This window comes from Columba livia, chromosome 4, assembly GCF_036013475.1.
Source record: "Columba livia isolate bColLiv1 breed racing homer chromosome 4, bColLiv1.pat.W.v2, whole genome shotgun sequence".
Lineage (NCBI taxonomy): Eukaryota > Metazoa > Chordata > Aves > Columbiformes > Columbidae > Columba > Columba livia.
In genome coordinates, this window is record NC_088605.1 from 22,919,063 (window position 1) to 22,930,255 (window position 11,193).

An 11,193-nucleotide genomic window follows, 5' to 3' on the forward strand; every position below is an offset into this window, starting at 1 on the left:
TCAGTAGGTGAATAAAAATCTACAGCATATGCAGTAAAGACATTTCCTTTAGTACCAGCTAGAGAGTAGGAGTCTCTACTGATTGCAGTGAGTTTTGGTATGCTTTGTGAAGAGGATCAGTTTACAATAGAAAAATATATGTTGTGCTTCTATGCATATTACTGAAAGCATCATCTAAACCTTTGAAATAAATAATGAAAAGACCAGAGCTTCTGAGTCCAGGACATATTTGCATTTGTCACAATTACTTCCAGCCTGAGTATTCTAAAATATATTGTTCACTGGCTCCCATGCAGTTACAAATTATGCACCATGAACATTTAGTTCTCTAGATGTTTTGTGAATACATTTTTTTGTACAGTGCTTGAAAGTCTACAGCACAGAAATAGAAATTGAAAACACTTGCAAGTTTACACTTAATAGTCCCATGGCTCTTCAAAGCATCACATTTTAAAGATGCTGAGAGTTACTGGAAAAAAAAAGAAAAAGAGGTGTTTAAACCAACTCTTGTTACTGAGATTACAGAGTGTGCCTCACAGAGAATGAAAAAATGACAGCACGGTGGTTCTGAAGATTATTTGATCAATTCACTTCCTGTGTTTGCAAAAGTCACTGAGCTCAAGGCTCTCAAAAGCCTTCCACAGAAAAGAGCTGGGATAATGTTTTTTAATTATGGAGTTGCTGACAGAGTCACACATTACTCAGTAAGCCTAAAAATCCTTATGACAGTGTGTAACACATATCCTTAAAACTCTTTATAATAAACTAGATGCACTTTTTTATTTTGAGAAAATTTGATTCATAATAATTTAGTTCTAGCCAGGTTTCTTTCCAGTATACAGATCTACCTTACTGAATAAAATACAGAAGAAAAATTGAATTGGGATATTAACATACTCCAAGATGAATCCTTCCTTACAATTCTGCATAATCCTGAGCAGTACTATGAGGATGCACCAGCTTTCTGACAGCCTGTGAAGGTATCTTTACAGTGGCTCTATGCTTATTTGTCTGTAGTTAGAATAATTTTGCATTGCCAGTAGAACTCAAAACATAAGGTATACATAAATTAAGGTCTATACATGGGAGGTACTTTCGGCCTCTCAAAATTCGGGATCACTTTCATCCAGAGGCTTTTGATGATAGGTTAACATTTCATCTTGTTTTCTGAAAAGAATGAATAGAAGTAGGTAGCGAAGTTGTATTCTATTTTATTCTACTACTTTTTCCATTCAGTTATACAATGGGATATGCCAGTAATTTTCCCGAACAAAACATACTGTGTGAGTCTGATCTAGGCTTTTGATTTGGTCAAACACATCTTTATTGATCTACATTTTCTGTTGTTCAGAAGTTACAGTATTTGAGGAAAAAGCAGAACTTTATCTGGAAAAAAGAACATTTTAATATTATTTTTACAGAAGAATGATCTATCCAAAGTGTTCAAAGGTTCTAGTGACCTTTGCCTTCTACCACTCAGTTCAATGGCACATAAAACTAAGCTTCATTAAAAAACATAATTAAAAAATCCTTTGAAAACAAGCTACCAAGTAGGTGTTTGTTATTGTGACTGTGTGTAATCCTATGGCCACACATCCTGTGTCCTTCCCGATTTATTTTTTATGCTTATTCCTGATTAAAGCCATCATTTATCTTTCTGTTTAGTGAAATAAGTGGGTAATCAGTCTAATTTTAGAGCATCTTTGATATCAAGATGTTGTTTTGAAGGTAAGCAGTAGGGCTTTTTATTCATGTGTTGATTACAAAGCACCCATCTTACAGATAACTAATCCGCTGCCTGAAGCTCATTTTAATAGAAAATTGCCTTCTTAACAAAAACCTCTTATACTTACAAATACTAAGCATGATAGCCCTTAGTAGTACTGTTTAACAGCCTAGAGGAAAAACAGTAATTCCTTAAATAGGCAAGCAGTACTGTGAAAGCACCCAGTACATTTATACTATATCCTTAATGGAAGGCGAGAAGGAAACAAGCAAAACTATGGAGTGATATGGGCCTTCATCAATCACCACAGACTTATAGAACACTATGTTTACAATACATATATATATATTTTCTTTTTAATTCAAATTTTAAAAAAAGGCATATCACTCGGGCATCTGGAGAATCTCAGCTTCCAGGAACAAAATACAGGCAATAATGACATAGTTGAAGCTGGTACCTCTATACATTCCAGTCTTCTGGGCATGAAATCAGACTTCTTGAAAAGTCTTTCATCTTTTCTTTTAGGAAGTACACTGCCAATATATTTCGGTGTAAATAAAAATACATAGGCAAGTGTGTGTTCAGGTGGACTGAAAAGACAGAATGTATATTCCACTGTAAATTCTCTTGATAAATTACTAGAATAATTAAACCAGTATTTTTTATTTAGAGTCTTCTTAATAAGATAAAAAAAAATCTTTCTAAGCTGGAAAAACAAACAGCCAATTAGTGATCAAACACTTGTTTTCAGATTTAAAGCAAATCTCTTTTTAATAGAATCTTTTATCACCGTACTTTGATAAAAACATATTTCATAAGTCCCATCCTACCATGAAACAGAATATGAAATGATATTTGTGTGCAAACTATAATCTTTTTCTGGTTCGTTTTCAAGATCTGCAGTATTTACATATGACCTTTCCTTTTTTATTAACAGTTTATTGGATTTTTGCATTCGAGCCAGCAAAAGAGAGATAATTTACACAGAGATTTGACAGTTATACACATAGCTATAAACTTCAGTCCATTAACTTATTTCTCATATAACCTTTACCTAATTCGACCCAAACACCCAAATAAGCAGTATATCTCATTTTCTTTATGTTAAAAAGCCCTCATTGTAGGTCCTTGCTTATAGGACATTAAATGGAATGAAAAGCTCTGCACAAGCTTTTTATCACATCCTTCTTTGGCTTTTAGTACATATAGGTCTCGATCGAAATGAAATAATTCAATATCAAGATGGTTATGTACGGCTACGGTTTGTGTCTTGCCTTAGCACAACACAGCAAAATTCTTGTTCTTTTTTTAAAATATAGGTGGTTACACCAATTGAACTATTACACAGATATTTAGTGTACCCCATGTAATCTAACAGATGTATATTTTTTCATGTAAACATTGTCAGATGCTGTGTAAACACAAGTATACACAATACGTGGAAAGGAATGGCCACAGGGAAATCCTATAATGGTTGCTCAGCACATTCCAAAGCTTTCTGCATAATCTTTTGACTTCATCTCCACAACTCAGAAGTCTTTAAGCAAAGTATTTCTATAGCTAAGTTATCTCTGATACAGGATGCGATCCTGTGGAAGACATCCATTGCCTTCATTTTTCTTATTTGTATGAAGTTTCCTCACAATGTATTTAAAAATGTCAGGATGGCAGCTCTCACAAAAGTTCTTCTTTCAGGAAGTGAAAGGTTTTCTTAGCATTTTACAACTCCAAAATAAAGACATAAAAAATGTGGGGAGGGAAGGGGTATAATCATTAATAGACTTCAGTAGGTAGGATTCTTCCGTAATTTTTCTACATCCAAATTTTTCCCTTAGCAATTGTAAATTCATGTCTTATAAAGACAAGTCCAACTTATAAGGACAAGTCCAACTCTTGGATAGCAAACCCTATATATATACCAAATAATTTGTGATGGCCATAATTACCAGTTTAAACTGTGACTGACATTTGTTTTAACAAGAACATCTAATTTAATTCCAAGGACACCAAGACATCAAGAATATTATTTTCCCAAGGCAAAATTGTGTTTTAGTTTTAATGTAATTAGTGTCAATTTCTAACCACCATAGTCACTTCAGCTTGGTCAGTTTTTGCAACCTGTTTTTCTGTAGAAAAAGAGAAGCCTAATTCAGTTCTTATTCTGCAGACAGGTAGCTATGGAAAGGGATGTAACAGAGAAGGATTCAATTTCTAGATTTGCTATAATTTTTCCACTTATTTTTGCTATTAATTTATTCAGAACTAGTTTTTCATTGACAATATGAAGCCAGTGGTTTTGTCCTCTTCTTTGCCCTTAATTTGTTCTTACCATTTCATTTCAAATGAGAAATTACAGTAGTTAATGAAGGCACTTCAGTCTTAATCAAATATAAATAATTTTATGATCATTTTTAAAAAGAATCACTACGGACATGCTGCTGAGGAACAATTTCTCTGGTTGTTTAGATCTTGAATTCCGAGGAAGGAATTTGCAAATGGATTATTAGAGAGAAATAAATTTTAATACATTTAAAAATAAATTTTAATTTAATAACATAGCTATTTAGATGGTAAAAACCATGTTTGTTGTTTTAGTCTACTTTATGTTCACCCAGTGAGGAAGCACATCAGTTAGACAGTGTTATCATCAGGAAAAACAATCCCAAATTTTAAGATACTTCTAAACCACAGCAATAAGTTTTGTAGGGAAGAATACAAAGTTATATATTCTGTTGCCTTTGCCTATTCCATCAGTAAAAGATTCATCCTTTATAAACACAAGGAGTCTTCCAAAGACAGCTGAGAGTCAAATCTTTTAATGATCAAGTGCAACAGTATATGTACTTTTTTCTTGATTTGACAGATGAAGGTGACAATAACATTTTTTTAATCCTTAGAGAGTATACTAGGTACAAGAGGGACACAGTGAATGCTGAACAAATGTCTTGATTCAGTGTGAAACTTTAAAGAGAATTCACTCTTCTGCAAACATCCATCATCCAGAGAGTGTAACATGAAATGACAGGTATCTATACAGATTAGAAAAATCTAACTTTTCAGCTCATCCCTTGTGGTAATGCACGTTGGGTTCACTGTCCTCATTAAGTTTAAGTAGCGAAGTCAAAGAATGTTTTACCTGGGTGCATACAAGGAACGGACATAATTCATTACAATAATACATATCAGTAGTGACCTTTAGCACAATAGTAATTGTAAGCAAGGTTAAGCAGGCATTACCAGGCCTCTTTGCAAGTGACATAATCTAGCACTGTATGGAGAAGCGAATTATAGTCAGGATAAAAAAGGAAATTTTGAGTAATCACTTTCACACAATGAGCATTTTTTTGTTAGTAAAAAAAATATTTACACACCCTGGTCTACCCTGCTAATGTGGCCAGGATTCTATGAAGGCACAGAATGAATAGAATGGCTCATATGTTATGTTCTCTCAAAACCTCAATAAACATGCTTTGCCTTTGGAATAACTATGCCAAATCCATCCTTGCTAAAGAAAAATGAAGAATAAGAAAAATCAATATCTTTTAGATGAAAGCGCCTAGAAAGGATACTTGATTTCTGGGCAGTTCTAGGGCTAGGAAGTGAGATAAATATTCCAAGGAGTGAATTGAACTGCAGCCAAGAAGTCAAGATTCAGAATACTGTGTACTTCAAACCATTAGTCTCCAAATTAGGTGGAGGAGGAGACTATGTCATCATTATAGAAATCTAAAAATTAAGCTTCTGTATTAGCAAACTTAGGTTGCACTTGTCATCAATTGAGAGACATCTTATAAAGATAATTCTTCTGGATATGAAAGAATGCCTCTAAAATACAGTAAATGAATCATTTATTTATTCTTTCTCTGTGACCAACTGCGACTAGCAAGATAAATATAACTTTTTTTTTATTTTCTTAATTTTTAGGCAGTTAAAATCAGTAGAATATACTCAGAGTCCTGAACAGTCTGTTAAATGAGATAACATATTTGTGAAGCAGCGATTGATGCCCTGTATATCAAGATAAATACAGCTGAAGTTTTTAAACAGAAACCCTCCAAACCAGAATAAGATTTTTGAGCCACAAGGTAATGTAAAATGCTACCATAATCTTACTGTAAAATATTATTTCTTGAGAAAGAGAGTGATAATTACATTAAACATAAAATGTACAAGAAAGCATTTCACTCAAAGGTAAGTCTTAAAAGAAGTGGACACTCATACTAGCTTGAAATAGCCTGGTATGCTACCACAGCAGAAAGTGTTGCCAGCAGAGATACTGACCCAAGCCCCAGAAACACTTCAGCCATGCCAGCTACTCTGCTTTGCTTGACAACTTATTAAGAGCATAGGAAATTTCTGTAAAGCAGCAAACTGAACAAGAGAGACTTATGTGGAACTCACACACAAAGTGTCCAAGTGCAGTTCTAAGTGCATTGCTGGGGTACCCATGTGCTCTCCTGCTATATTTAATACTGTTCAGTCACTATGGCCTGCTGTTCACAGAGAATATTTTCAGATCAATAAAAAAATGGGTGTAATCCCTAACATATTAAAAATCATCTCAGTCTTATTCTCAAAGGATCATGCCAATGGTATATGTTTGGTTGTTTTTTTTTTTTCAATATCCTTCTGTTTATTTCTGAAATGGTTTCTAGTAATACATGTTCTTTCCAGTGAAAAAATCAGAATGAGTATGAAATCTGATTTATTCTCCCCTATAAATCACAATTTCCTGGAACTTCAGTCATATTTATGGTCACCTATAATAAAGTGCACTAGATAGTCCCACAATTAACCTTGTACTCTATTGGAGTTATTATATTGCTAGAAAAGGCAAGAGGATCAGATAAGTCAGAATTTATGACTAATGCACTGCAGGACTAGCTTTTCTGGAGAGAAGCACAATGGATTAACCATGGTAATGTAGCTGCTGAAAACCAAGCTAAGACAGCCTCAGGTCCTTCCTCAACTATAGAAAAACTAGTTTATATTCTTGTAAGACAAATACCAGAAAAACTATTAAGCCACTTGGAGCCTGTATTATCACCACTCTAAAAATAAATCTAATTTATTCGTAGTATCAGGTAATATTTTCATCAGCATTTTGAAGCTTCAAAATATCTGTTCGATTTCATACCCGTTTCTTAAAGGCTTTTATACATCACAACCTAAAGAGATAGAAGCTTTTGTTTGGAAATCCTCTCAGCAATGATAATCTGAAGCTTTCCTCTGCATCTTTCTATGCCTCTTTCAGCCTTGGTGGGGCCAAAATCACGTCCTAGGCCATGGGCAGGGACTACAGTCAGGTGTGTAGGCACATGCAGGCCTCTGACAGCTACATTTAACAAACAATCTCTAATGGCTAAAAATTGTTATTATTTGCCCAATAAAATTAGCAGACATCTAGAACGAGCTACTGTTTGCTGTTCTAAAATGCTTGGACAATTCAAATTTGGAGTTGTAAATGACAAGTCTTAATAAGACCATGCCAGAAAAAATCAGCTAGAATTACTACATAGAGATACCAGCTTTTCTGTAGAGCATTGCGTGTTAGGCATTTAAATTGCTTCTACAAAAGCAAAATTACTTTGGGAAACTGTCCAAGCTTTGCTAAATCATTACTGCATACTACTGCTTTGCTGTCAACAGTTGCACAAAAGATTTCCCATCTTGAGACATATGTCAGATTTGCTGGGGAAAATAATTCTCTTTCACCTATAAAATCCCATGGTCACTTTCCAAACACATTAATTTCTTATTCTTTTTAATTCATTATTCTTATTTACAAAAACTCAGTTGCTTAGCTACTCACTTTGTGTAAGTGCTTCTCTACTTGCATGTCTCATCTGGCCTAAAACCTCGCTTTAAAATCATACCCTTGTTTTCTGAAGGAATTACTCTGGAAATGTGACAGCAAATGGCTTATTCTCCTTTAGTCTCTGTCACTATCAAGAGTCATTGTGATATTCCAAAACTTAATGCATATATGGGGCTGGGTTTTCATGGGTAGAAAGTGAGGATTAAGTGAACAGAAGTAATGTGACCCACACTCAAAGTAGCAATATTTTTTTTCCCCTCATTTCCACTCTTTTGCAGCATTCCTTAAAAACTGAATAGACATTTCTTGGTCTTTACTATACAGCTAGGTATTCTTGAAGGAAAAACAGAGAAAAAAAAAAATCTCCAAATAAAATGAGTTGAATGAAGGAAATACTTATGCAGAAATGGCTAGCTTTAGACATTGTTACTAAATGTAAAAAGGACTTCCATCTCCATTAAAAAAAAAAAAAAAGACAAAGAGAAAGATACACACACAAGTATTCTGGTATCAGTTATAACTATTCTGTTACACATATGACCATTCCAATCTCCATGGAAATTGTTAGAAGGAAAAGATATTCTGTCTGCAACAAAATATGAAGTAAATGTTGAGAGATGAGGAAGTGGAAATAAAACACAAAAACTTGGTTTGTAATTTGAGAGATAGCTATGTCTCCATATGATGTTTATATACCTCTTACATATACAGTAGAATAGGAAAATATGTTCTTACTTGAGAATCCAAATAGTAGTAGGTTGTTCATTAAGCAAAAGTGTAAAAAATACGCCAATTGACAGCCTCTTCTTAATTGTTGATTATTATAGCTACGAATGAGGGCACTGGCTTCTGAATTTAAGATGAAGGCAAAAGAATCAAAGGCAAACACGATTTGAAGCACCATAACACACCCTGCTACTGCCCTAAATGTTTGGAGGCTGTATCTTTTCTTCCTTAGCTGTGAGTAGGTGTTATATGAAGAGAATCACAAAATGGAGTATCACTGCAATAGGAGAAGGCACAGTAAGAAACAGGAAACAGCATGGACAATGGGGATGTTGAGAAAAGCAATGGTACACACTAGGACCTACCAAAATAAGGCCTCAGGAAACTCCCATTAAAAAAATAAAAAAAAAAAAAAGGTTTTTGCAGGAGTGAAAATTAACCTTTGCAGTAGTGCATAAATATTCCTTCAGGCTTTGAAACCTACAAGGAAGTTGCAGACTGATCTTCATCTAACTTTAAATTTTAGCTCAAATGGAAGGTTTGAAGATTGGATTTATCCTCTATTTTCGTATTTTGATATTTGATATTGATATTTGATTTTGATATTTGACTAAATCTCTACCACCTATGATGAGCTTCAAATGGAGTCCACTAATATTAACTAATCATCTTACTTTATGAACTTTGGAAGAGACTGAGAAATAATATTATTTTCAGAGGTATTTTGTTTTCCTATAACAGTACTGGTGGATTTAGTAAGCTTGAGTCGTATAATAAAACTCTGTATGCTAATGAACCATCACCTGAAGTTCAGCCAACTAGTAAAGCCTGTCTCAGAGAGAAGTCATCAAGTAAACACAGAAAAGTAAAAAGGATCACCAGAGGGAAGTAAATATGTTGCATGTGAGTTGAAAGAAATTTCACATATATTAATGGCTGGATGTGTGCTTCACAACGTAAATTACACACCACTAGAATGAATGACTGCCTCGGTAAAGCACAAAATGGTATACAATGGAAAGGGGAAAAAACCATTGACAACTGCCAGCAGAATCGATGCAGGAAAGGTAATGCAGAGCACAAAAAAAGAAATAGAGGCTGTCCCAAGTATCGTATGCTTACACTCCGAGAAGAATCTAGATAAATATTGACTTCAAAATGGAAGAGGCTTACTAGTATATTTTTCTGAAATAAGCACCCTTAAAAAAAGTTAAAAAAAAAAGTTAAAAATTAAAAATAACAGCTAAATTTAAAAAAAAAAAGCTGCCCACTGCGAGACGACTTCTGAGTAATGTTTATCAAGTCCCAGGTAGTTCTCTACATGGACCAGTAAATGGACATGATTCCATAAATGTTCTGCAAAGCGGAAAATATTTTTGAGGCTGATACTACCGCAAAACCTCATTTCATTTTGTGTTCAAGATCTCTTTTTTTCTGCACTGTAGGAATGAGCCAGATTGCCAAAATAAACAGCTGTCTTCAAAGCACCAACAGAATATCACAGTATCACAGTATGTTTGGGATTGGAAGGGACCTCAAAAGATCATCTAGTCCAATCCCCCTGCTGGAGCAGGAACGCCTAGGTGAGGTCTCACAGGAACATGACCAGGCGGTTTTTGAATGTCTCCAGAGAAGGAGACTCCACAACCTCCCTGGGCAGCCTGTTCCAGTGTCTGTCACCCTTACTGAGAAGAAGTTTTTTCTCAAATTTAAGTGGAACCTCTTGTGTTCCAGCTTAATCCCATTACCCCTTGTCCTATCATTGTTTGCCACTGAGAAGAGCCTGGCTCCATCCTCTTGGCACTCACCCTTTATATATTCATAAACATTCATAAGGTTACCCCTCAGTCTCCTCTTCTCCAAACTAAAGAGACCCAGCTCCCTCAGCCTTTCTTCATAAGGGAGGTGCTCCACTCCTTTAATCATCTTTGTTGCCCTATGCTGGACCTTCTCCAGCAGTTCCCTGTCCTTCTTGAACTGAGGGACCCAGAACTGGACACAATATTCCAGATGGGGTCTCACCAGGGCGGAGTAGAGGGGAAGGAGGACCTCTCTCGATCTACTAACCACCCCCCTTCTAATACACCCCAGGATGCCATTGGCCTTCCTGGCCACAAGGGCACAGTGCTGGCTCATGGTCATCCTGTTGTCCACCAGGACCTCCAGGTCCCTTTCCGCTACACTGCTCTCTAATATGTAATTTCCCAACCTATACTGGAACCTGGGGTTGTTCCTGCCCAGATGCAGGACTCTACACTTTCCCTTGTTAAATTTCATCAGGTTATTCCCTGCCCAACTCTCCAGCCTGTCCAGGTCCCGCTGGATGGCAGCACAGCCTTCTGGCGTGTCAGCCACTCCTCCCACCTTAGTGTCATCAGCAAACTTGCTGATAGTACACTCTATTCCCTCGTCTAAATCGTTAATGAATATATTGAGTAATATTGGCCCCAGTACTGACCCCTGAGGCACTCCACTGGATACTGGCCTCCAACTAGACTCCGCACCATTGACTACCACTCTCTGGCTTCTCTCCTTAAGCCAGTTTGTAACCCATGTCACTACGCTATTGTCTAGACCACACCTCCTCAACTTAGCTGTGAGGATGCTGTGGGAGACTGTGTCAAAGGCTTTACTGAAGTCAAGGTAGACCACATCCACCACTCTGCCATCATCCATCCACCTTGTTACATTCTCATAAAAGGCTATGAGGTTGGTCAAGCATGACTTACCCTTAGTAAAGCCATGCTGACTGCCCCTAATAACCCTCTTATCCTTGATATGCCTTGAGATGGCACCAAGGATAAGCTGTTCCATTACTTTCCCAGGGACAGAGGTGAGGCTGACTGGTCTATAATTACCCGGGTCCTCCTTCTTGCCCTTTTTGAAGACTGGAGTGACATTTGTTTTCCTCCAATCCTCGGGC